Source organism: Pan paniscus, chromosome 15, assembly GCF_029289425.2.
Source record: "Pan paniscus chromosome 15, NHGRI_mPanPan1-v2.0_pri, whole genome shotgun sequence".
Classification (NCBI taxonomy): Eukaryota; Metazoa; Chordata; class Mammalia; order Primates; family Hominidae; genus Pan; species Pan paniscus.
Genome location: NC_073264.2, coordinates 77,705,351 through 77,732,596, shown reverse-complemented (window position 1 = coordinate 77,732,596; position 27,246 = coordinate 77,705,351). Strand labels below are relative to the sequence as shown.

At 44.6% G+C, this 27,246-nt stretch overlaps 2 pseudogenes; one reads left to right on the top strand and one right to left on the bottom strand.

Moving 5' to 3' along the window:
* Positions 1–7,222: 7,222 nt before the first annotated feature.
* On the top strand, positions 7,223–9,310 carry LOC100988515 (small ribosomal subunit protein uS2-like; annotated as a pseudogene).
* A 535-nt stretch (positions 9,311–9,845) lies between these two features.
* On the bottom strand, positions 9,846–22,433 carry LOC129393772 (cytochrome c, somatic-like; annotated as a pseudogene).
* Between the last annotated feature and the right edge of the window lie 4,813 nt (positions 22,434–27,246).

The window sequence follows — 27,246 nt, the reverse complement described above, 5'->3', positions numbered from 1 at the left end:
AAATGTTCTTAGGAAAAATGAGTGTCTGCTTGGTTGTGCCTGGAGCTGACCTTCAGGGAGACCTGCTTCTGTTTGTGCAGAAACATTTCCCTCTGGGAAAAGGAAATCTTCTGTTTGGTACTGTGAAAATTTCTTTTTGACCTGGGGACTTTTCAGAGCCTTCAATATGCAGGATGTGAATTATAATGGCCACGAGGGGAATTTAGCGTGGAATCAACCTTCTGTCTTCCCGGCTTGGAGCTGTTTTCCCAGAGAAGACGCAAGGCAGGCCCAGGTTCCATCCCCCTGTCTGGTTGTACTGGCCAGCAAGGGCTCCCCACTGGCTGGGGGACCCTTGTCTCTGCCCTGCCAAAGAGAAGTGGCATGAATTCTGGCAGAGCCCTGAACTCTGTGTTGCAGTGGCCATCTCCAAGCTGTGTCACGGTGAGCAAGTCACCTGGGCTCTTTGGGCCTGGGTTTCCTCACTTATTTCATTTAATCAACACGTGTTTATTGAGTGCCTGTTAGGTGCTTGGCACGCCACTAGGAACTGGGGCTAAAATAGTGAGCAACAAAGACAGTCCTTCCTTCATGGAGCTCTCAGTGTGGTCAGGAAGAAAGACGCTTCCAAACAGCCCATGTACCAGTCTAAAGATGCAACCATGACGAGCTCTATGGAGAAGTCACAAATGGCATCTGAGATCCTGGGATGGGAAGAGTTGACCTCATGAGGGTGGAGAGCCATGTCAGGGAAGGCTGCTGGAGCTGGAATCCGAAGGCAGGGAAGAGCCACCCATGCACAGGAAACTGCACAGGAACTTCATGGGCTCAGGCAGTTTGGTGGGCGTGACTGTGGCAAAAGGATGCCAGTGGGTCTGGGGCAGAGACAGTGAGGAGGTGGGGAGCAGCAGAAGCCAGAGAGGAGGGCAGGAGAAGGCAAAGGAGGACCTTGTGGGCCACATGAGGGGGATTAGGCTTTACCCTGAATCTGTGGAAAGCCATTGATGTGTCTGATGTCTGTGCGTGCAGGGGTCGGTGGCACAAAGCTGACACATGACCAGATTTGCATTTTGAGAAAGCACCGTTCTGGGCAATGGATTGAAGATGAACCGGAGTAGGCAGCAGTAGGCCAGACAGGAGGCTAGTGCTATCATTCAGACGGGAGAAGGTGGTCATGCAGAATCAGTCCTCGAATCTTTATTGAGCATCTACTACATGCCAGGTTTAGTGAGAAGGGAGATAGACAGTAAGTATAATAAATAAGTAAATACATTGCAAAGTATTATGTGCAATGGAAAAAGAAAAAGAAATTGAAGAGGGTAAGCAAGATCGGGAATCAGGATGGCTTGATGGCAGAGATCCTTAGAAGATAAAAATGGCGGTGCTCTATGATGAAGGATCAGGTTGGGGGGATTAAGTGAGAGACAGTTGTCAAGGCCAATTCCTAGGTTTTTGGTTTGTGCAGTTGAGGAATGGTTTAAAAAGAGTTGGCCAGGCGTGGTGGCTCATGCCTATAATCCTAGCACTTTGGGAGGTCGAGGTGGGCAGATTGCCTGAGGTCAGAAGTTTGAGACCAGCCTGGCCAACATGGTGAAACCCTGTCTCTACTAAAAATACAAAAAAATTTAGCCACGCATCATGGCGGGCATCTGTAATCCCAGCTACTCGGGAGGCTGAGGCATGAGAATCACTTGAACCTGGGAGGCAGAGGTTGCAGTGAGTCGAGATCAGCCACTGCACTCCATCCAGCCTGGACAACAAGAATGAAAGTCTGTCCCCCCACCCCCCCAAAAAAAAAAGAAAAGAAAAGAAAGAAAAAGCGTATTAGACCAAACATCACTCTTCTTTCTGATTCTGTAGTCCCATGGGCTCTGAGACAGTGACCCCATCACCTCACCTCAGCTGTTGCAGATGGGTCTGTAATCTTATCTCCACAACCCCAGAGGACTTCCTGCTTTGGAAGCCCCTGTCCTGGATTTGCCACATAAGGATGCGGGCGCTGTTGCTCTCTGTGTGTGGCAGGTCCACTCTGTGGTCCACTGGGGTTCCTGCTGTATCTCCATCAAACTCTCTCCCTGGGGTTGGTCACATTTGCCCCAGGAGAGTACTTATTGATTAGGGCTCAATTAACATTCAGTATTGGTGCTACTCATTGCTGCCAGCATCCTCCGTGTAGCCCAGCCCTTGCCACATCCTCCAGCCTACTCAGTGTCATCCGTCTCCTGAAGCAATTCTACCTTGACCCTCCTGGCTGGTGACCAGAGAATAAGGTGCTGCGGGGTAGGTTTCTTGAGTTGGGCTGGGAGGAGGGAGCAGGAGCTTTAGTAGCTGAACTCTAAGATCTGCCTATTTCCAGGGTCCTGGGCCACCTGGCAGGACTTCCTACAGCTGGCGATTTCCAGTAGAATCCCAGTGACAAGAGAGATGGGGTTGGCTGACCCTGAGACTTGAGTGTGAGTAGTCCCTGCTGTGCCCTCACTATAGAAAGGCTGAGGCTTCCTGTCAGGATCCACCTTGGCAAATGCCTGGCGTGGACAAAGAGATATGACAGAATAAAACCATAATTAACATGTATTAAATGCTTCCTATGTGCTGAAGAGCTTTCCATGGATTACTTCATTTAAACCTCAGGGCAACTCTGTGAGGTAAGTGCTATTAACATCATCTTTCTCATTTTAGAGGTGATGTAATCAGGCTTGTATAAGCTGCCCAAGGTCACAGAGCTAGCAAAGTACAGAGCTGGATTCACACCCAGGCCAGCTCTGCTCTGAACCACTGTGCTCCAGCAACTGATGGCTCAGCCTGGAGGTTACCCGACAGGGGATCCCAGTGTTTGGACTCAGTCCTGACTTTGCATTGCTTTATGCAGCAATTTGGAGCAAGTCCATCTGTTCATTCATTGATTCACCAAATATTGATTTAAGGCCTTCTATGCAAGGGCTGGGGGCAGTGAAATGATGTCATCTTGGAAGAGCTCCCAGTCTGGCTACTGAGACGGACACACAAGCACATCATCAGGGTTGTAGAGGGACAGGTGCTTTATGGAGCAGGAGAGGAGGTGGTGACAGTGCTTGTCTGGTATGGGAGTGGGAGGTCTGGGAAGAGGACATGACTTTTGCAGAGGAGAAAGGCGTTTTCCAAGGCTTTCCAGGCAGACAGAACAGGGAGCACAGAGCACTGGCCCTCGCTGGCCAGTACCCATAATGTTTCAGGGACTTCAGGCTGGCTCTGCGATTACAGCAGAATTTCCCAAAGTGTGGACCTTGGGCCACCTGCATTAGAACCATCTGGGGTGTGGGAACATTGCAGGCTTCACCGCAGACCCACTGAATCAGAATCTCTAGCTGCTGGGGCCCAGAAATCTGCATTTCCTCAGTCCCCTCAGGGTATGCTAATGTGTAGGGAAGTCTGGGGTACGCAAGGAGAAGCAGGACAGCAGCCAGTTGTGGGTTCATAACAGAGTTGGCAAGCTTTTGCTGGACAGGACCAGACAGTAAAGATTTTAGGCTTTGTGTACAAAGAGGAAAATTGAGGATACATGCTAAACATAACCACTTATAAAAACAGGTGGTGGAGGGGGCTGGACTTGGCCCATTTTAGTTTGACCTTAACCTGCCCACTCATGGTTTAGAAAGTTACCCACGTTAACTGGTGTGGGTGCAAGTGAAGACAGGGACATGAATGTCACACCTAGGGAAGCAACGGAAAGGTCTCAAGGGCCATAAAGCCCTAAGAGGGGCAGAGAAGGCTGAGAAATATGTCAGTGGAAGGAAGGACAGCGCTGGTCAAGAGCTTGGCAGGAAGGGTGGGGGCAGAGGAAGGAGGTAGCAACTTGTGGCTTGAGCACTTGAGTGGATGGGGATATCACTAGCTTACTATAGTAGCCTATGTAATAATTCATAAATGAGCTGTGTAATAACCCATATATAAACATAGTCAAGTGCTGAGCAGAGGCCCCATGGATTGAGAACTGGAAGGAAGCCATTGTATTTGGCCCTATGAGGTAATTAATGACCTTTGTGGGAATAGTTTTTGGAAAGAAGTGAGAGCCAGATGTTGGTGGGTTCAAGAGGAACAGGCAGAGAAGAAATGGAACAGGTCAACCCAATGGGTCTCCCAAGTTCTGGCCTGGTGAGTCCGGCTCCTGTTTCCTTTGGCAGATAGTCACATGAGCCAACAGAAACCACACGATGTGGTCAGTGCTCTATTAAAGGCAGCTGCAAAGAAGTCCAATGAGGTAAATTACAGAACTGTGGATACTATTGTAAAATGCCACTGCCTTTAATCCTGAGCTTCCCAGCAACCATGGTAAAGAGGAAAACATGTTCCTATTGTCCAATATGTGATTCCTAAACTTCCATCGTTCTTGAACAACTGTAACATTTTTGCCTTTCCTGTGGTTCTAGCAAAATTGTTACTTACTTGACATTTTAAAAAATCAATACAATTATTAAATTTAATTTAAAAATCTTAACTTGATATTTTTGTCAACGGAAAACCACCATCACTAACCACAAATAGAGGATAATGACACAGATAAGTACATATCATTAAAATTAAGAATTCTTATCTGTTAATATCACTAAAATAAGTAAAATTAGTCTATAGGCTACTTACAATATGCCAGTTACATAGTGGAATAATAAAATAATGCATATAAGGTCAATTGAAGACCATCTTATTTCCTGGCATAAAATTCAAGGAAACATTTATTGCAAAAGACACAAATTCCAATCAAATGGATGTTTCTTATGAACCCCTATAAAAGTTAAGGACATAAGATTTAATCTTAACACACTGAATACTTTTCTGTGGGCAGCTAAGAGAACAGCAGACAATTATGTTTCTTCTGATGATCTAACCCAGGAGTCTGCAAACTTTTTCTGTTAAAGGGCCAGATATTAAGTAATTTATCCTTTGCAGGCCATATGGTCTTAGTTGCAACAACTCTATTCTGACTATATCGGGAAAGCAGCCACAGGCAATACATAAACAAATGGGTAGGGCTTTCTTTTTTTCTGAGATGGAGTCTCACTCTTGTCATCCAGGCTGGAGTGCAGTGGTGTGATCTCGGCTCACTGCAACCTCTGTCTCCCGGGTTCAAATGATTCTCCTGCCTCAGCCTCCTGAGTAGCTAGGATTACAGCTGCCCACCACCACACCTGGCTAATTTTTGTATTTTTAGTAGAGACGGGGTTTCACCATGTTGGCCAGGTTGGTCTCAAACTCCTGACCTCAGATGATCCGCCCATCTCTGCCTCCCAAAGTGCTGAGATTACAGGTGTGAGCCACCGCACCTGGCCTGTGTTTCAATAAAACTTAATTTATGGACGATGACATTGGAATTTCGTATAATTTTCACAGTACAAAATATTATTCTCTTTTGATATTTTCAACCATTTAATAATGTAAAAACCAGCTTTAGCTCATGGACTTTGCACAAACAGGTAGTGGGCTGCCTTTGGCCCCTGGGCCAGATTTTACTGAATCCTCAGTCAGGACTCAGAGAAGCTAGTGGAATGGAGAATGAATGTGTTCTTAACACTGTTCTCCTCTCTCCATCCCCAGTGCTGAAGGGCTTATACAGACTGGTGGCAAGGCCATACAAGCGATTGGCAGCAGAGTTAGGACTAGAACTCAGAATTTTCTTTTTTGGATTCTGTGCTCTTCCCTGTCTAGATGCTGTCTCCCAGGTAGAGGAAGCCTTTACTCTGTGCCTGGCTGATGTAGATAGAACCTCACTTAATCTCTTTGTAAATAGAACCTCACTTAATCTCCTGGCATCCTTTGTGTGGCATATGATCCCATTTTGCAGATGAGGAAACAGAGGTTTAAAGAGGTTAGGAATCAAAAACTTGCTAAGTCATGGAGCCAGGATTTATACCCAGATCTGTCTGATTGCAGAGACTTACTGTCTGCATTATAATTGTGTAGTCCCTTCCTGTTTCTTTGGGCACTTGGTCACATTGGAACAATGACTGCTAAGGAATTGCCTTGGCCAGGCATGGTGCCTCATGCCTGTAATCTCAGCACTTTGAGAGGCTGAGGCAGGAAGACTGCTTGAGCCCAGGAGTTTAAGACCAGCCTAGGCAACATAGCAAGACCCCTGTCTCTCTCCATACACGCACACATAAAATTAGCTGGGCGTGGTGGCATGTACCTGTGGTGCCAACTATTCAGGAGGCTGAGGTGGGAGGATCGCTGGAGCCCGGAGTGAACCACTGCACTCCAGTCTGGGTGACAGAACAAGACCCTGTCTCAAAAAAAAAAAAAAAAAAAAAAAAGAATTGCCTTGACTTTGATGATGACTCTTTTGCCAGTCTTCTTCCTCTTACCCAGCTGAGCTCATCCCCCACAAGACTGCTTTTTATAAGTGAATGGCTTGTGGGAGAAGAAAGCATAGCCCCTACTTTTCAGAAGCAGATGGGCTCTGTGAAAGATGAGGAGAGGGCAGGGAACACACAAGGGAAGAAAGGCACTGCTTTTCCCCTGGATTCCATTTTTTTTTTTTTGAAACGGAGCCTCGCTCTGTTGCCCAGGCTGGAGTGCAGTGGTGCAGTCTTGGCTCACTGCAACCTCTGCCTCCCAGGTTGAAGCAATTCTCTGCCTCAGCCTCCTGAGTAGCTGGGATTGCAGGCACCCGCCACCACACCTGGCTAATTTTTGTATTTTTAGTGGAGATGGGGTTTGACCATCTTGGCCAGGCTGGTCTTGAACTCCTGACCTCGTGATCCACTTGCCTTGGCCTCCCAAAGTGCTGGGATTACAGGCATGAGCCACAGCACCTGTCCTGGATTCCTTTTTAAAAAGATGATTTTATTGAGGTATAATTGACATACAAAAATAACACATTTAAAATGTACAATTTGACAAGTTTTGACATATTTAAACACCACAATCTAGATAATAAACATATGCATTGTCACTCCCTAGTGCCCCTTTGTAATCACTCCTCACCCCTTCCCCTCTTCACTCCATCTCCTGGCAACTGTTCATCTGCTTCTCATCACTAAATACTAGTTTGCCTTTTCCAGAATTTTTTGATCATTGAAATCATACCATACATATTCTTTTTTGTCTTATTCTTTCATCCAGCATAATTACTTTGTGATTCATCTTAGTATGCATCAATAACCAATTCCTTTTCATTGCTGTGTAGTATTCCACTATATGGATATACCAAATGTTTATCAATTCACCTGTTGATGACATTTGGGGTTTTTCCAGTTTTTGGTTATTACAAATAAAGTGTCTATGAGCATTCACATATACATTTTTGTATTAACACATGTTTTTATTTCTTTTGTGCAAATATCTAGGAGTAGAATGGCTGGATCATATATCAAGTTTTTTTTTTTGTTTTTTATTTTAGAAAGTGCCAAACTCTTTTTCAAACTGGTTCTACCATTATATATGCCCACCAACAGTGTGTGGGAGTTCTACTTGTTCCACATTTTTGTGAACATTTGATGTGGTCAGCCCTTCACATTTAGATATTCTAATACATATGTGGCTTTAACTAGCATTTTCTGATGACTGATAATGTTAAGCATCTTCTCATGTGTGTATTTGCCATTTTTATATCTTCTTTACTGAAACATCTGTTCAAATCTTTTGCCCATTTGAAAAATTGTGTTGTTTTCTTTTTATTGAGTTTTGAAAGGTCTTTGTTCTAGATACGTATCCTTTTTTTAATCTGTGGTTTTCTTTTTAATTATCTTAAGCTTATGATCACACATAATTTTAAAATTTGTGTGTATCTCCTCTACTTTAATCCTTTTAAGTTGGCAAAAGCACCATTCCCAATCACAAATATACAGCAGTTCTACAGTTTTATGTTTCTGAATGGGTGCGGTGGCTCACGCCTGTAATCTCAGCACTTTGGGAGGCCGAGGTGGGTGGATCACCTGAGGTCGGGAATTCAAGACCAGCCTGACCAACCTGGAGAAACCCCATCTCTACTAAAAATACAAAATTAGCTTGGCATGGTGGCATATGCTTGTAATTCCAGCTACTCAGGAGTCTGAGGCAGGAGAATAGTTTGGATCCAGGAGGTGGAGGTTGCGGTGAGCCGAGGTCGTGCCATTGCACTCCAGCCTGGGCAGCAAGAGCAAAACTCTGTCTCAAAAACAAAAAAAAAACAAATAAAAAACCCCCCGACAATCCTAAATTATAACTTAGTTTGACTTAGATTGTAAAAAATTAAAGAGTGAAGTTTCCTTTCCGCACTACCTACAGAGGGATCCATACGGCGTTGTTCTGGATTCCCGTCGTAACTTAAAGGGAAACTTTCACAATGTCCGGAGCCCTTGATGTCCTGCAGATGAAGGAGGAGGATGTCCTTAAGTTCCTTGCAGCAGGAACCCACTTAGGTAGCACCAATCTTGACTTCCAGATGGAACAGTACATCTATAAAAGGAAAAGTGATGGCATCTGTATCATAAATCTGAAGAGGACCTGGGAGAAGCTTCTGCTGGCAGCTCGTGCTATTGTTGCCATTGAAAACCCTGCTGATGTCAGTGTTATATCCTCCAGGAATACTGGCCAGAGGGTTGTGCTGAAGTTTGCTGCTGCCACTGGAGCCACTCCAATTGCTGGCCGCTTCACTCCTGGAACCTTCACTAACGAGATCCAGGCAGCCTTCCGGGAGCCACGGCTTCTTGTGGTTACCGATCCCAGGGCTGACCACCAGCCTCTCACAGAGGCATCTTAAGTTAACCTACCTACCATTGCTCTGTGTAACACAGATTCTCCTCTGCGCTATGTGGACATTGCCATCCCATGCAACAGCAAGGGAGCTCACTCAGTGGGTTTGATGTGGTGGATGCTGGCTCGGGAAGTTCTGCGCATGCGTGGCACCGTTTCCCGTGAACACCCATGGGAGGTCATGCCTGATCTCTACTTCTACAGAGATCCTGAAGAGATTGAAAAAGAAGAGCACGCTGCTGCTGAAAAGGCAGTGACCGAGGAGGAATTTCAGGGTGAATGGCCTGCTCCAGCTCCTGAGTTCACTGCTACTCAGCCTGAGGTTGCAGACTGGTCTGAAGGTGTGCAGGTGCCCTCTGTGCCTATTCAGCAGTTCCCTACTGAAGACTGGGGCACTCAGCCTGCCATGGAAGACTGGTCTGCAGCTCCCACTGCTCAGGCCACTGAATGGGTAGGAGCAACCACTGAATGGTCTTAAGCTGTTCTTGCATAGGCTCTTAAGCAACATGGAAAAATGGTTAATGGAAAATAAACATCAGTTTCTAAAAAAAAAAAAAAAAAAAAAAAAAGTGAAGTTTAACTTGCTACTATTTTAAAAGCATGTGACCTTGTAGAGCATCTATAAAATGTGAGAAGTGTTAAATAATCTTTGATATTACACATAAACCACACTAAAATGCCTTTCAATAAGTAAAAAGAACCATTTTAAATACAGAGAATTCTAATTAGATTGGCACAGTTAAGGCCAAAAATATAAAGTAGACATTGCTCCCTTATTTATCTTCAACCCTTGCCTTTAAGAGGCAAATGAACACAAAACACAGGTGAATCTTGCTTGGTTCTGAGACAGTGAAGGAATTTCCCCAGTATTTAAATATATTCACATAACCAGTTATATAAATCTAAATATAAAACCAATCTCCAGTAAGTTTTAAGATGGCATTCAACATCTTTGTGAAAAGTTGAACACTACTAATGAAGTCTAATCATATCTTTAGAAGGGGTAAACAGTGATAGCATTTACTGAACTGGAATTACTATTAAAATTCAAAAACTGAACATACTCATTTAACCACAAGCCAGCCTTAGTTTTAAGTCAGGACTGCCCAACAGAATATTCTGTCAGTCATTCATGATCTGAATTCTGGTGTATGAGATCTATTATAGTCCACATAAAAAAGTCATGAAACATATCTGTTTTGTAATTAATAAGGCAGTGACCCATTATTACTCAATAGTAGCCTTTTTGAGATAAGCTATCAAGTCTGCCCTTTCTGTCTTCTTCTTAATGCCGGCAAAGATCATTTGTGTTCCAGAGATGTGCTTCTTGGGAGTCTCCAAATACTCCATCAGGGTATCCTCTCCCCACGTGATGCCTTTGTTCTTACTGGCATCTGTGTAAGAGAATACAGCAGCCTGACCTGTCTTCCGCCCGAAGAGACCATGGAGATTAGGCCTAGTCTTGTGCTGGCCTCACTTTTCCACAGTGTGGCACTGGGCACACTTCTGAACAAAAATCTTGCCTTTCTCAGCATCACCTATATTTAATTCTCTGTTTCATCGCTGGGGCAACAAAGGTTCCCGTTCTGAAGCCGGACGTCCCACTCTCTAGATACATATCTTTTATCAGATATTAAGATCACAAATATTTTTTCCCAGCATGTGGCTTGCCTCTTCACTCTCTTAAACGACTTTCATATGTAACTAACCTGCATATTGTGCACATGTACCCTAAAACTGAAAGTATAATAATTAAAAAAAAAAAAAAGACTTTCAAAGACCAGAATTTTTTTTTTTTTTTTTTTTTTTTGAGACGGAGTCTCGCTCTCTTGCCCAGGCTGGATGCAGTGGCGCGATCTGGGCTCACTGCAGGCTCCGCCTCCCAGGTTCATGCCATTCTCCTGCCTCACCCTCCTGAGTAGCTGGGACCACAGGTGCCCGCCACTACTCCCGGTTAATTTTTTGTATTTTTTAGTAGAGACGGCGTTTCACCGTGTTCGCCAGGATGGTCTCGATCTCCTGACCTCGTGATCCACCCACCTCGGCCTCCCAAAGTGCTGGGATTATAGGCGTGAGCCATGGCACCCAGCCCAGAAGTTTTAAATTTTGACAGATTGCAACATAATCTTTTATGGATTGTGCTTTTAATGTCTTACCTAAAAAATCTTTGCCTAACCCAAGATCACAAAAGTTTTTCACTTATGCGTTCTTTTAAAGTTTTATAGATTTAGGTTTAACATTTCATTCTATGATCAATTTTGAGTTTGTTTTTGTATATGGTGTAAGGTATTTGTCGAAGTTCAACTTTTTCCATATGAATATTCAGTTGTTCCAGCAGCATTTGTTGAAAAGACTATACTCTTTCCGCTGAGTTGCCTTTACGTCTTTTTCAAAAATCAGCTGATCATGTGTGTGGGTCTATTTCTGGATTCTCTATTCTACTTCGCAAATTTATTTGTCTGTATTGATGCCAATCTCATACTATTCTGATTACTGTAGCTTTATGATGAGCTATGAGATCAGGCTGTGTTAGTCCTCCAACTTTGTTCTGAAAGATTCCTCCAACCTTCCCTCTCCTCAGAAAACAAAGCTAGAGTTGATGTGAAGAGTTCTGGTTTTCCTTTTTTTTTTTTGAGACGGAGTCTCACTCTGTCGCTCAGGCTGGAGTGCAGTGGCACGATCTCGGCTCACTGGAAGCTCCGCATCCTGGGTTCAAGCAATACTGTGCCTCAGTCTCCCGAGTAGCTGGGATTACAGGCACCTGCCACCACAGGTGGCTAATTTTTTGTATTTTTAGTAGAGACGGAGTTTCACCATCTTGGCCAGGATGGTCTTGAACTCCTGACCGCGTGATCCACCTGCCTCAGCCTCCCAAAGTGCTGGGATTACAGGCATGAGCCACTGTGCCCAGCTTGGTCTTCCTTCTTTGCTTGGGCATTGAGTTGAGAGATTTTTTTAGGAGCAATCTTCCTCCATCCTCGACCATCTCTGCTAAGCTCCACTGGCTGTATTGGAGACACCTGAAACTCTTAAGTTCTTGCCATACCACAGTCTCAGTCTATCTGAATGAAGTGGCCATATCTTGTGCCTTGAGACCAAGGATCAGTTTCCAAGGAAAAGAAGACAAGTATACAGTGATCACAAGAGGGGCCCAGGAGGTAGCCTGGCGCATGGCTTCCCTGTTCCGTGTTGGAATGTAGGAAGCTGACTCAATTAGAATCTCTTTTGTGGAGTAAAAATGTGAGATAAAGACAGAATGAGGTCAGATGGCCATTTCTGAGAGGAAGCTGGATAGCCTGGTTATTTGAACTGTTCTGTCTGAAACATGCTGTGGTTCCCATTCTTTTCTCCCCAGATCTGCTCTTTGCCCAGAGGCCTCTGTTAAAGCCACCATCATACTTTTGCTGTACGAGCCAGAGTCATCGTGGACACCTCTTACTCCTCCACTCCCATCACCAAGTTGGTCCCCAAGTGCTGTCACTTCAACCTTCTAACTTTCTCCTCAACCCATCCTCTTCTCTCTGTCTCCTTGGTAACCACCTGGCCTACCTGCTATTATCTTGCCCATGAATGACTTCAATGGCACCAACTGGTCTCTCAGCTTCCTCTCCGTTTACCACATGGCTCCCAGAGGAAATTTTTTTAATTAAACTTTTTATTTTGAGATAATTGTAGATTCACATGCAGTTGTGAGAAATGATACAAAGAGCTCCCATGTACCCTTCACCCTGTTTCCCTCAATAGTAACGTCTTGCAAAACTACAGTATAATATCACTACCAGGATATCAACATGGATAAAATAAAAAACAGTTCTGGTGCCACATCGGTCCTTTGTTGTATGAGTTTTCTAGGCCTGCTGTAAGAAATGACCATAAACGTGGTGGCTTAAAACAATAGACATTTATTCTCACCGTTTTGGAAGCCAGAAGTCTGAAATCAAAGTGTTGGCAGGGCCATCCTCTCTCTGAAGGCTCTCGGGGAGAACCTTTCCTATCCCTTCCAGCTTTGGGTGGCTCCCGGCATTCCTTTGTTCATACCAGCATAACTCCAATCTCTGCCGGCATCTTCACCTCCTTTCTTCTCCCTGTCTCTCTGTGCATGTTCCCTTCTCTTTCTATAAGGATATCAGTCATTGGATTTAGGGCTCATCTTAATCTAGAAAGATCTCATCTTGAGATCCTTGTGTTAACTACATCTGCAAGCAAGCTCATATCTGAGGTTCTAGGTGGACGTGAATTTTGGGAGGATACTATTCAACCCATGACACTAGTACATTTGTTGGCCCGGGCTGCCATAACAAAATACCACAGACTGAGTGTCTTAAACAGTAGATGTTTATTTCTCATAGTTCTGGAGGCTAGGAGTTCAAGTTCAAGGTGTTGGCTAATTCAGTTCCTGGTGAGGACCCTTTTCTGGCTTGCAGATGGCCACCTTCTTGCTGTGTTCTCACATGATGGAGAGGGAGAACGCTGGTGTGCCTCTTTAATAAAGGCACCAGCCCCATTGGATTAGGGCCCCACTATTATGACCCCTTTTAACCTTTGTCACCTGCTCACAGACCCTGTCTCCAATAGAGTCATATTGGGGGTTAGGGCTTCTGCATATGTATTTTGGGGGTTGGGGGCACAAGCATTCAGTCCATAACAACTCATGCTGCCCTTTTATAGCCAAACTCTTCTCCTTCTATCTCACCCCATCTTTGACCCCGGCAACCACTAATCTGTTCTCCATTTCTGTAATTTTGTCACTTCAAGAATGTTATATAAATGGAATCATACGGTATGGAATCTTTGGGGACTGGCTTTTTTTTACTAGCATAATTCCCAGAGGGATCTTTTTAAGATGCAAATCTGAGCACGTCACACCTCTGCTTCCAACCCTTTATTGCCCCTTGCTGTCCCTCTGCCCGGACCACACCCCCTCACCCAGCCCCTCACTCTTCCTCCTCTAGTCTCAGGTTAATGTCACCGAGGCTTCCTCTAGACATGCCGAAGACCACTGTCTTGTCCTCTCCCTTTCTAATGCCTGTAGTATTGGTAAATAGTTACTCAGTGTTGTCTTACTTTCCAGGAGGGAACCTTTCTTGTTCAGATTTTAATTCCTAGAGCTGAACGCTTGGTGTATAAAAGATATTTAATGAATGTGTGAATGAATACATGAATCAATAATGTAAGGTATCTAGCGTAGAAAATTATACCTAGGAGGTGCTCATGGTATGGCTAATGGAAGGATGGAAGGAAAGAAGGAAGGAAGACAGAAAGGGAGGCAGGGAGAGAGGGAGGGAAAGAGAAAGGTAGACATCTCCTGTATTCTGTAGCTTTAGAAACTCTGAGACTCAGAATAATAATATGGCCACAGAGATGCCACCCAAGCTGCACTCTGTGAACTTTCCATGAACTCACCACAGAACATTCTATTGGACAGCATTAATCTAGAGGGAATCATTGCTCTCCCATTCTCAGTTCACATGCTTGATGGTGTTGACTGCCCAAAGATGCATGGATGAACATGTGACCTGCAACTTGCCAATCAGGCCATTGCATGTGACTCAAGTCACAATCAGAACAAACGTTGGGACTTTTGCTTACATGACCACAAAAAGACATTCTCTTTCCACTGATATGAACTGGGGTAGGGAGGTGGGGGAATTTAGGCTGGAGCTCTTGGCAGCCATTTTGTTCTGATACAGAACCAGAGAATGAAGCTGATAAAGAGGAAAGTGGAGCTGAGAATTAGGTCTCGATGATACTTCTCGAATCTTTAGATTGAAATTGTGCCTGAGGAGAGACAGTTAAATTCAGTGCACCAAATAAATTCCTTTTTTGTTTAAGACTTTTTTTTTCCTACTTGAACTGACAGAACACTGATTAAACACACAGAGTAACCATTGTCAGTCACTTCCTCTTTTACCCTCAGGTTCCCCGTCTGAGAAGAGAGGAGGTTGAAATAAGTAGCTCACTTTAGTTTTTTTTTTTTTTGAGACAGAGTGTCACTCTGTCACCCAGGCTGGAGTGCAGTGGCGCGATCTCGGCTCATTGCAACCTCCGCCTCCCAGGTTCAAGCGATTCTTCTGCCTCCTGAGTAGCCGGGACTACAGGCATGGGCCACAACGTGCAGCTAATTTTTGTATTTTTAGTAGAGATGGGGTTTCACCATGTTGGCCAGGCTGGTCTCAAACTCCTGACCTTGTGACCCACCAACCTCTGCCTCCCAAAGTGCTGGGATTACAGGCGTGAGCCACCGCGCTCGGCTTACTTTAGTTCTTCAAACATATATTGAGTGTGCATTGCCGGGTATTTGTGCTTCGTACAGAATGGTGAATTAGATCCTGTCCTTCCCCTGTAAGAATTCACGAGTATAAACCTAATAGTAGTATGCCATGAGAATTGCTTATGATTGACATGGAACCACAGAGGACATGCTTCATTCAGCCTTGGAGAAGAATTTACTGAGAAGGTCTCATGAAGCCTGGGTTTTGAAAAATGTAGGGTTTTTCCTAACAGAAAAATCAAGGGAAGGCATTTTAGTTAAGAAGAAAGTATGAGCAAAACTCCAAATTAAGAAAGCTCATGATCTGCTTGGAAAATAGTAGTTCATCATTCTCAGAGCTGACATTATAAGAGTAGAAAGGATGGGCTACACCCTAGGAGAGGCTGGTGGGGCCTGGGTGCCATGGCCGTGCTTAAATGCCATGCTGGGGACTTTAGGCTTTCTCCTGTAGGAGAAATGCAAGCAGGGTAGTATGATAATCAGACTTGCATTTGGAAAGATTACCCTTGTGACCAAGGAAGACAGATTGTGGGTGGAGAGAGACTGGAGGCAGAGTGGCTGGTTAGGAAGTTATTGCAATTGTTGCAGTGAACAATGACACAACTAAACTGTGCATTCCAGAGGAATTTGCAAAGTATTAGGTGCAGAATGGTAGATGCTCAAAACGTGTTTGTGGAATAAACATTGATGAGTGATGGGGAGCATGTTATGGAAGAGGATGTCTTGATCATCTGAAGGTCATGAGTAGGGTGATGGATGGAGAGGGTAAAGAAGGGAATTGGAGGTGTCAAAGCCCACAGAGTCCAAATTAGGACACCACTGATATTTGCAAGTGCACTTCTAGTAGAGTGGAAGGGTGGGGATCTGAAGCAGTGCACTGGTTAGCAATGACAGCCAATGCAGTGGCTCCTGAAGGAGGGTGGGGGTTAGGAGAAGGAGAGAGGGCAGTAGAGGGAGTAGAAGAAAGTGGAGTGGTACAGCTGTTTCTTGTCTGCCAAGCCCCTGTTCTCTCACTTCTTACTTCCTAACAGAACCCCAGTTTTGTTAAGGTTTTTGTCCCACTCCAATGAAACCTTTTTGACTCAGAGTTGCCGGGATGGATGCTGATTAAGCCAATCTCAGCAATTCTATGCCTCTTTGCCATTGATTGGCTTAGGAACACTGGCTTAGGTCCATCAGTGCGGGGTGTTCCCCTGGCCACTGATTTATTGTCCAGGAATGGGCACTTGACTTCATGGTCCAATCAGACTGATCGAGGGAACAGTTTTTCTGAATAAGGAAATGTGTGGCCGTGATGCTGCTGGCCACCGTATAACCATCACGAGGGAAGCCATGTGAGGACAGAATGCTGACCCTGCTCCTGACAGCCACTGGAGACTGCCTGAGACCCACCCAGGCTTCTCACTAATGAGACATAATACAGTTTATGATTGTTTAAAGCATTTTGGTTGGGTTTTTTGTTACATGCAGCTGTGGATTTTATTTTAGGGATGATGGATACTCAGGGTTAAGGGGGGAGATTCCAGAGAAGAGAAAGAGATTAAAGACACAAAATGGACAAAGAGGAGAAACGGGAGAGTTGATGGATCCAATTCCAAAAAGTGGGAGGCTGCGTGTGCTGGCTCATGCCTGTAATCCCAGCACTTTGGGAGGCCAAGGTGGCTGGATCACTTGAGGTCAGGAGTTCGAGATCAGCTGGCCAGCATGGCAAAACCCTGTCTCTACTAAAAATAAAAAAATTAGCCGGGCATGGTGTCAGGCACCTGTAATTCTAGCTACTCAGGAGGCTGAGGCAGGAGAGGCAGAGGTTGCAGTGAGCTGAGATCGCACCACTGCACTCCAGCCTGGGCAACAGAGCTATATATATATCTATATATATATATAGATATATATATAGCTATTGCTACATATTAATAGATATATATATAGCTATTGCTATATATTAAATAGCAGTAAATATACAATACAAATAGCTATTGCTATTTTTTTGTTTTTGAGATGGAGTCTTGCTCTGTTGCCCAGGCTGGAGTGCAGTGGTGTGATCTTGGCTCACTGCAATCTCTGCCTCCCAGGGTCAAGTGATTCTCCTGCCTCAGCCTTCCAATTAGCTGGGATTACCAATGCCCACCACCACACCAGGCTAATTTTTTGTATTTTGAGTAGAGATGGGGTTTCACCATGTCGGCCAGACTGGTGTCGAAATCCTGACCTCAAGTGACCCTCCCACCTCGGCCTCCCAAAGTGCTGAGATTACGGGTGTGAGCCACTGTGCCTGGCTGCTATTGCTGTTTTTGTTACATATTATTGTTGTTATCATTTTCCTCATCGTGAAGTGGATATCACAGGACGCCAGGAGACAAAACGAGTTCCGGGGTCTCACCCACTCCCTCTTTGTTCCCTTTGAGGTGCAATGCCAAGGGTTGCTGCTCAGGAATGACGGTCTGCAGCCCTGTGTCTGAAGGTGGGTTGTTGAGCTGTCTGAAGGGGGGTCCTGGGTCGGGAGCTGGACTGGCTCATTCAGTGATGGGTATGTGAGGAAAAGTTTTTTGCACAGCCAAGCTCTTCAAGAACAACCGGGAAACCACTCAGTGTTAGGGCTGGAGAGGAAGGTGGGGAGTGGTTGCTTTGACCCTCTGTGTGTGGGGGAGGGGCAGGACAGGGTTGGGAGCTTGTGGTGTCATCCAGTCACTCCTCTTACCTCGTTTGGGACATGAGGGGCATGATTCTATTTATTCTTTTACAGAAACATAAAAAGATGTGAACATGAATCTAAAGAAAGTGGGGCTTTTAGCAGGAGATGTTTAGATACGCTTTCTCCTTCGTTGCCAATATTCAGCCCATCTCTGGGAAGGTACCCTTAGATCTTAGTGTGACTCTTATCTGCTTCTAGTGAAAAGAGAAAATCATTCCATAGCGGTGTCAGGTGGTCCCAGGCCCAGAATAGGATTCTCCCCAGGGATTTTCCTAAGAGCTTCTCCACCTGAGCACTGTGCCTGCAGAGGTGTGTAACTGTGGGCCACCCTGCTGCCTGGGGAGCACTTGAGGTAGCACAGAAGAGGCTCCAAGGGCCTAGATTTCCTAGAATTCAAAATTCTGAGGATGAGCCCAGGTCATCTGTGAGATGTCAGATGTCCTGCGTTGGGGAGACGTTGTACTCCTTTGAATGGACTTCCGATTGAGCAACTCAGCTGCTGGAGGCCACGGAACCACTTGCATGTGGTGGAAGCTACCACAGCTTGAGAATAATCCAGGGTGAAAATAAGGAGCCCTGGGGCACCATGGGAGTTCCTGGTTACTTGGGGTTGAGGCAATGGAAATCCCATTGTCCTAGGAGTTAGGAGACCCGGGTCTGTCCGGAAGAGACCCCAGATAAGCCACTTCACCTTTGTGGGATCTCGGTGATTTTGCTCAGTGGCCAACACACAATAGGTGCTCAGTTATGTTTGCAAAACCTCACTGATCTGTAAATAATGTCTGTCTGCTTATCTAAGAGTTTCGGTGGAATGATATATATGGAAATGCTTAGAAATAAAAAGCACTGTGGAATCTTAAGGTGTTAGCATAGTCATACCGGGGGAAGAAGGAAGGAAGGAACATTTCCTGGGGATCCACCGTGGTGCTGGGGCAGGTATTCCTACACAGTGTTTCTCTGAATTCTTCCAGCAGTTATTCAAACTCAGGATGATTATTCCCATTCCTGCAGGTGGGTCCACTGAGCCTCAAAGGTAAAATAATTCTCTCCAGGTTTCATATCCTGTGAGGGGTCAGAGCTGGGGTTTGAGTCATTCTGCTTTAGGACACGTGGCTATTTCCAAGAGCCTGGCTTCAAGAGGGAGATGATATAGCCATTGGAGACAGAGATCACCCAGGCAGAGATATCAAGAATTCGAAGGCTGCCTGAGGCAGGGTGCGGTAGCTTACACCTATAATCCCAGCACTTTGGGAGACCGAGGTGGGTGGATCACTTGAGGTCAGGAGTTCCAGACCAGTCTGGGCAACATGGTGAAACCCATTTCTACAAAAAAAATTCAAAAATTAGCTGGACATGGTGGCGCATGCCTATAGTCCTAGCTACTTGGGAGGCTGAGTTGGGAGGGTCACCTGAGCCTGGGAGTTTGAGGCTGCAGTGAGCTATCATCACACCACTGCACTCCAGCCTGGGCTACAGAGTGAGACCCTGTCTTAGAAGGGTAAAAAAAAAAAAAAAAAAAAGAATTCAAAGCTAGGTGTAGGGGTGTGTGCCTATAATCCTAGCTACTCAGGAGGCCAAGGCGGGAGGATTGCTTGAGCCCAGGAGTTTGAGATCTGCGTGGGCAACATAAGAGAGGGTTGGGTACTGTGGTGTGTGCCAGCAATCCCAGCTGTATCGGAGGATCGCTTGAGCCCAGGAGTTCAAGAACAGCCTGTGCAACCTAGAGAGACCTCTTCTCTAAAAAAATGAATAATTCAGAACCTGGGGGTGCCTAGAAAGGAGCTGGGCAGGCCCCAGGAAAGTACAAGGACTGGTTGTAACTAGACAAGAGTGGCACAAACACTGAACACCTCCTCAGAGGCAATTTATCCAGGCTACTGCCCACATCTTCCACCAGCCCAGAGCTGGGCTGGGCTGGACTGGGCTGGCTGCCCAAAGCCCTGCCCTCCTCACCTCTGCACTCGCCACCCCCAACCTGGCCTTTCTGATCACCTCCTCCTGCCTTTACCACTCCTGCTGAGTTCTGTCATTTGAGTCCCCTAATTTAATAGGTTTGTCTCATTATTTTGATTAATCATATTAACTCATGTTAATTAAGAGAGAGATTTAAGCATTGACAGAGGTTAATGGAATCAGCTCCTGTTCTTCTCTGGCTTTTGTTGGGGGTGCTGACAGGCGTTGGGGGAAGAAGAGGGACAAATGGGAAATGGAGCACCGGCAGGGAAAAGTCCGGGAAAATTCAGGGATTTTGCAGAGAATGAGAGGGAGAGAAAGGTATCGAGGAAATGATCGGTTACCAATCAGAGTTTCCTTCTAATTGAATGTCTGATTTTATTAATGATAGAATTTATAAAGGTCCTTAAGAAAAGAAAAGAATTTAGTCAGTTCAGCAGTTAACTGTGAAAATTAATGCAGAGGATATAAGTTAAAATGGCCATTTTATTTGTCTTCCTTTTTTTTTTTTTCCTGGTGGTGGGGGATGAACCTGGGCCCATCACCTCTGAGGTCTTTTGCATTTCTGGGCTCTCTTTATTTGGCTCAGAAGAAGCAGGTAGATGGTTCCAGGGCCTCAACTTGACACTATTAAGGACAAAAACCACACCTATCTCTGTGAGGTCCCCTTTCCAGAGGAGGAAGCTGAGGCTCAGAGATGTTTGGTCACTTGTCCCAGGCTTCACAGCTTGAGAGCCGTGGCTCCAGGATTCCCACCAGGCCCTGACTCCCATGTCAGTGAGGTTGATAATGACCGTGAGCCTTTTCTCCCAACTCTGGAAGCCAGTGTCCCCGCAATTGGCTTCTACGGTTGGGAGAAAACTTTGAGACCAGGAGTCACCTCTATCTGATCACAATGCCATCAGTTCTAGAGAGGAACTGTGACATCCTGGCATGGGACCCATTGGAAAGGACCTTCATGTGGAGAAGAAGGGAGGAGGGAGCAGCCGACGTGGCAGCACAGCTCTTGCCAGGTTGAGGTTTCCAGAGCTGGCCTCACCCCAGTGACGAGTGCCTCTCTCCTCATCTTCCAAGTTGTCTTGGGGATGAGAATTCCTGCTGTTGTGGGTTGAATTGTGTTCTTCCAAAAAGATATGCTGAAGTCCTAACCCCTGGTACCTGTGTGACTTTATCTGAAAACAGGGTCTTTGCAGGTGTAATCAAGTTTAAGTCATACTGAATTAGAGTGGCCCTAATCCAATATGACTGGTGTCCTTATAAGAAGAGGAGAAAAGGCTGGGCTCGGTGGCTTATGCCTGTAATCCCAGCATTTTGGGAGGCTGAGATGAGCAGATCACCTGAGGTCAGGAATTCAAGAACAGCCTGGCCAATATAGTGAAACCCCGTCTCTACTAAAAATACAAGAAATTACCCAGGTGTGGTGGCGGGTGCCTGTAATCCCAGCTACTCGGGAGACTGAGGCAGAAGAATTGCTTGAGGCAGAGGTTACAGTAAGCCAAGATCGTGCCACGGCACTCCAGCCTGGGCAACAGAGGAAAGACAACCATGTGAAGAGGGAGGCAGAGATTGGAGTGATGATGCTACAAGCCAAGGAATGCCTGGGGCTACAAGAGGCTGGAAGAGATATGAAGGCTCCCTTACTAGAGAGTTCAAAGAACATAGCCCTACTGACACCTTGATTTTGGACTTCTAGCTTCTGGAAGTGTGAGAGAATACATTCCTGTCATTTTAAGCCACGTGGTTTGTGGTACTTTGTTACAGGAGCCCTAGGAAACGAATACACCTGCAAAGGCTTCACTGGGTCTGAAACTCCTTTACTTGCTGACTGGTGCTTCTTTAGCTTAGGTTTTGATCCCTATTAAAATGCAGCAAACAACTGGACATGGGGGCTCACGCCTGTTACCCCAGCACTCTGGGAGTCCGAGGCAGGAGGTTCACTTGAGGCCAGGAGTTTGAGACCAGTCTGGGCACCATAGTGAGACCACATCTCTACAAAAAATGAAAAATTACCCAGGTATGATGGCATGTGCCTGTGGTCCCAGCCACTCAGGAGGCTGAGGCAGGAGGATTGCTTGAGCCCAGGAGGTCAAGGCTGTAGTGAGCTATGATTGTGTCCCTGCTCTACAACCTGGCCCACAGAGTCAGACCCTGTCTCTTCTTTAAAAAAAAGCAGAAAATGTTCTTTAGGTTGTTGTCTGTTCTTTACAGATAATTGGAAAGAGAGTGCGAGGTGCCTGGCACGTCTTGGGTGAGTGCCAACCTTGATCCAAGCTTGCCTTGGACAGCGTGTCCTGCACCCCTGACCCTATTGCTTGAACATCTAGATCCCAAACCTGTGAGTCTTTTTCCTGGGCCAATAATTTCAGAGTCCTATCTACTTTTTTCTCAGACCCTTGGGATGTACATAAATTCTCTATGGCTTGTAAACTAATTCTTACTAAGGTGTCAGTGGCTCCCTGAGTCTACCATTACATATGAGAAGCTGCAGAGTTTACTTTAGGGGTTCCACTCCTTTCCCCTGCTGCACTCATGGCAGACATCACTAAGAGGTCTCACAAGCTTTCTGTTAAGCCTGTGAGTGGCCTCAAAGTTCTGGATGCTAATTGATTAGTGTTAGTACTTCAAGATTCATTCATTCACTCAGTAAATGTTTGGGGAGTGATTACTAGTGACAACCTTGGTGCCAGGCACCGGAGATATAGTGGTGAACAACACAGATCACCCTGTAGTCTGGAGTAAACTTTTTGGGCCATTCCTGACTTAGTGAGACCACTTACCTGGAATCAGAAATTCCACTGCCTGGACAATGCACTTGTCTGGTGTCAGTTTCATCATCTGTAAAATGAGGTTGAGCTAGATTACTTCCCACGTTTCTTTCCATATCTAAATTCAAAACTCTACATCTGAAAAGCAGACTGAAGACCTAGTGTCTCATCCAACACCCACATCTCTGCTGGTTAGAGCTATAGGCAGATAGTGGTCATTTGGGAACAGCAGAGGCTTTTGGCAAAAACCTTCAATTGCATCCAGACAAAGCAGTGACTTCTCCACCTGGGGATGAGCTCCCTGAATCAGGCAGGCAGCCCCTTTCCTCAGAGGTGAGGGATAGGCACACAAGAGGGAACTCTGTGTATGAGGTGAACTTGGGGACAAATTAGTTCTCAGCTTCAACAAAATCAACTGAGCAGACCAGAGAAGATACAATTCAGCAAAACCTTATGTGAAAAACATTTAGGGGCTGCTGCAGTATGAAGCCATTAAGATCTTAACCTGCACTAACAGAAACAGTGTCCTAGATGAAGAAAATGAGGGTCATTTGATCTCCTATGCAGTTCCTAGAATATTATCTTCATTTCTGAATCTCAGGTTTTAAAAGAAAAGGGTGGGCTGTGAGTTAACAATTAGGTGTCTTAATACAAGTATTTGGCACTTAACAGCCATTATTTCATTTTAAGCCTAACAACAATGCAATAACCTAAGACAATTATCCCTTCACCCCTCCCCATTTAAAAGATGGGGAAATTGAAATTAAGCCAGTCCTCAAGGTCTCTTACCTATTTGGTGGTGGAGGCAGGACTGGAATTCAGGTTCATCTGACTCCAGAGCCCATGGTCTTTCTGTAGATAATCATGGCCTTGGGAATGTGAACAAGGTGGGAGGGATGTCAGACTTCAGCCTGGTCTTAAAGGTGAGGGAAGACAGGAAAAAGTGTGTGGGGGGAGGGTGGGGAGTGGGGAGGAGCAGGACATAGCAGGGAGAAAGGAAAGTGAGTAGAGGCTTAGAGATAAGAATCTAGGGCCAGGTGTGGTGGCTCACACCTATAATCCCAGCATTTTGGGAGGCTGAGGCAGGTGGATCATGAAGTCAGGGGTTTGAGACCAGCCTGACCAACATGGAGAAATCCTGTCTCTACTAAAGATACAAGAAATTAGCTGGGTGTGGTAGCATGCACCTGTAATCCCAGCTACTCGGGAGGCCGAGACAGGACAATTGCTTGAACCCGGGTAGTGGAGGTTGCAGTGAGCAGAGATCACGCCATTGCACTCCAGCCTGGGTGACAGGGCAAGACTCCATCTCAAATTAAAAAAAAAAAAAAAGAATCTAGGAGGAGGTAAGAAGACTCACATTATTTGTGCATGGTAGAGGCAGTAGATAAGGGTGGGCAAGTTTTTGGTTTTGTTTTTTGAGATAGAGTATTGCTCTGTCACCCAGGCTGAAGTGCAGTGGTGTGATCTTGGCTCACTGAAACCTCAACCTCTCAGGCTCAAGTGATCTTCCCACCTCAGCCTCCTGAGTAGCTGGGACCACAGGTGTGCACCACCATACCTGGCTAAGTTTTTTTTAGAGACGGGGTTTTGCCATGTTGCCTAGGTTGGTCTCTACCTCCTGGGCTCAAGTGATCCACCTGACTCAGTCTCCCAAAGTGCTGGGATTATAGGCGTGAGCCACTGTGTCCGGCCAGTGGGTGGGTTTAGTCCAGATTACAGTAGGCTTAGAATGCTGGGTTAGGGACTATAGACTTTACCACATATGTAATGGGAAGGTTGTAAAGATTGAATACTGCTTGGGGTTGAGGGCTGAGCTTCAGGAAGATTATTTATTGATCACATCTATGGTGAGTAGGTAGGAGCAAAGAAGGGTACTACCCAGTAGGCTACGATAAGCAGAAAGTAATATGACAGAAATAAAAGAGATGGTTAAATTGCCCGTGCTTGCAATATTTCCTCCTCTCTTCATTTCCCAAGCAGGAATTATTCTTCCTGTAAACCATTAATTGTCTTTTAAATAAATAAAACAGCTTTATATTTACCTAAATACCTACCATTTCCAGCAATCTTCAATTTCTCTCTATAGTTCTGAGTTTCCTTCTGGTATCATTTTCCTTTAGCCTGTAAAATTCCTTTGACTGTCCTTGCAGTATAGGTAAGCTTTGTTTGGCTGAAAAAAATCTTTATTTGTTCTTTGTTTTTGAAAGCTATTTTCACTGGATGTAGAATTTGAATTCTAGGCTGGCAATTTTTATTTTCTTTCAGCACTTAAATATGTCACACCATTGTCTTCTGACTTGCAGTGTTTTGAACAGGAAGTCTATCATCATTCTTATCTTTGTCCTCCTGTATGTAATAGATCTTTTTTGTCTGGCTGCTTTTAACATTTTTCTCTTTACTCCTGATTTTCAGATATTTGATTATAATGTGCTTTAGTGCTATTCATTGTGCTATTCATTGTGTTTGCCCCGCTTGGGGTTTACTTAGCTTCTTGGATTTGTGGGCATATAATTTCCATCACATTTGGAAATTTTCTTCAAATATGTTTTCCCCTCCCAATTTCTGGGATTTCAAGTATTTGCATATTAGACTGTAGCTGGTATTTTCCCGCAGATCATTAAACTCTGTATGTGTATGTGTGTGTGTATATATATATTATATATAAAATGTATATTAGGACTTTTATTCTTTTTTAATTCTTAAATTTATTTACTTATTTATTTTTCGAAATGGAGTCTCACTCTGTTGCTTAGGCTGGAGTGCAGTAGCATGATCTTGGCTTACTGCAACCTCTGCCTCCTGAGTTCAAGTGATTCTTCTGCCTCAGGCTACGGCATAGCTGGGATTACAGGCACACATCACCATACCCGGCACATTTTTGTATTTTTTAGTAGAGATGGGGTTTCACCATGTTGACCAGGCTGGTCTTGAACTCCTGACCTTAGGTGATCTGCCTGCCTCCTGAGTTCACGCCCAGGAGACATGTGAAACATACCTCCTACAACATGATGCCGCAGAACAGCTACTCTGATTTAGTATCTTTTTTGACTGAGTTACAGAGCACAGTTTCCAGGGCTGGGGATGTTAATCCTGCCTCCCTGCTTTGTCTCTGAGCCACTCATGATGCCTCCTGTGGGTTGAGGCATGAATAAGCCTTTTGCCAGGAAACTCAGGATGGTAAGGAAGCTGGTTGCCACCTTCCCCTCACGTTTCCAATGTAGAAACCATGATTTGGGGAAGATTTTTCACAGGCTTAGTGCCACACAGAATGTGGGGAGGGGCATCAAGATATGGGAAATTCCATTCTCTTACAGTCTGCTCTGAGTTTTTTTTTCACTTCTCTGTAGCCCACCAGAAATGACTCATAGTTCTGGGATATTGCTGGTAATAATCTCAGCACTGTATATTTGTTTCGATTTTTCTGTTGTGGGGAGTGAAGTCAGCCTGTGTCTACACTGCCATTTTAGAACCAGAAGTCTCTAGAACCTTTGTTCTTTATCTGCTTCAATTTGTGTAGTTTCTAATGCTATATGTTTAATTACTTAATTGCTATATATTTTCAATTTTTTATTTTTCAGTGTCTAATATGCTAAAAAGCCATTCAATAGATTTTTTATTTCAAATATTATATTTTTTAGTTCCAAATGTTCCATTTAATTCTTTTTCATATCTTTCATTTCTCTTCTCATTATATTCATGTTTTCCTTTAAATATTTGAGGATATTTATAATATATGTTTTTAGCTGTTTAAACGTTAAAGGTTTTGTCTGTTAATGGTTTGTTTCTTCATTTCTTTGTCTCTTTCTCTTGACTTTTTCTCTCCTTCCGGTTATTGGTCTCATTCTTGCTTCATTGAATGTCTTGTAATTTTTGGATGGGTGCTAGGCATTTTCGATGTTACATTATTGAATGTCTAGATTTTGTTGTCTTCCTTTAAAGAGAAAAAAAGTTTGTTTTAGTTGATTGTCACGTTTATTTGAATCATCTTGATCCTTTTTAGGCTTCTTTTTAAGCTTTGTTAGGATGGGTGTAGAGTAGCCTTTACTTGAGACTGGTTTACCCATATTATTAAGGGATTACCCCATAGGGTCTTTAGGGAGACAGTGAGGTCTCCCTGTTCTGGCTAGTTGGGAATTGACAACTCCCTGTACTATGTGATGAACAGTCTCAAGGAGGACTCTAAAGCATATTTCTGGAGTTCTTTCTCTGCATATTCCCTTATCTTTGATACTCTGCCCTTCAAATTCCAGCCACCTCAGCCTCCTTAAACTCAAATCTCAGTTTCCTGAATTCAGCAATATTGTTCTTTTTTGCTTGGATACTCTGTCTCTGCACTACAATCTGGAAAATAAATCCAAGCAGAAAACTGGAGTGATTGTTTTCTTTCTGATTCCTGTGAGTCTGTTATCTAAAGCCTGAAATTAGCTATTTCATATATTTTTAATTTTTTAACTGGTTTTTGGCAAGAGGATAAGTTGCATATAAGTTAATTCATTGTGGTCATCTAAGTCACTGAACCTACTTTTGTCATCTGTAAAATGGGTATAATGATCACCACTGACTTTGGAGAGTTGTTGTGAAGCTTAGAACCCCCTCTATGAACAATTGCTACATGAATGCTCTTTAACCTCATGACTTCCTAAAGCTGTCCATAGTTAGCCCCACATCTCTAGCTCTGCTTCTTCAGGGACTGGAAGTGAGAAACTTGCAATGTGGCAGAAAGCATTGTAGTTTCCATGAGGACTTTTGAGGGCCTCAACTTGGGCTCTAATGCAGAAATGTCTCTTAAACTTCAGGGTCCACATTGCTTCAGTTGACAAGAGATTACATGACCCATCTGTCTCCTCTATCCAAATTTCCAGTTACTGCTAAGGGAA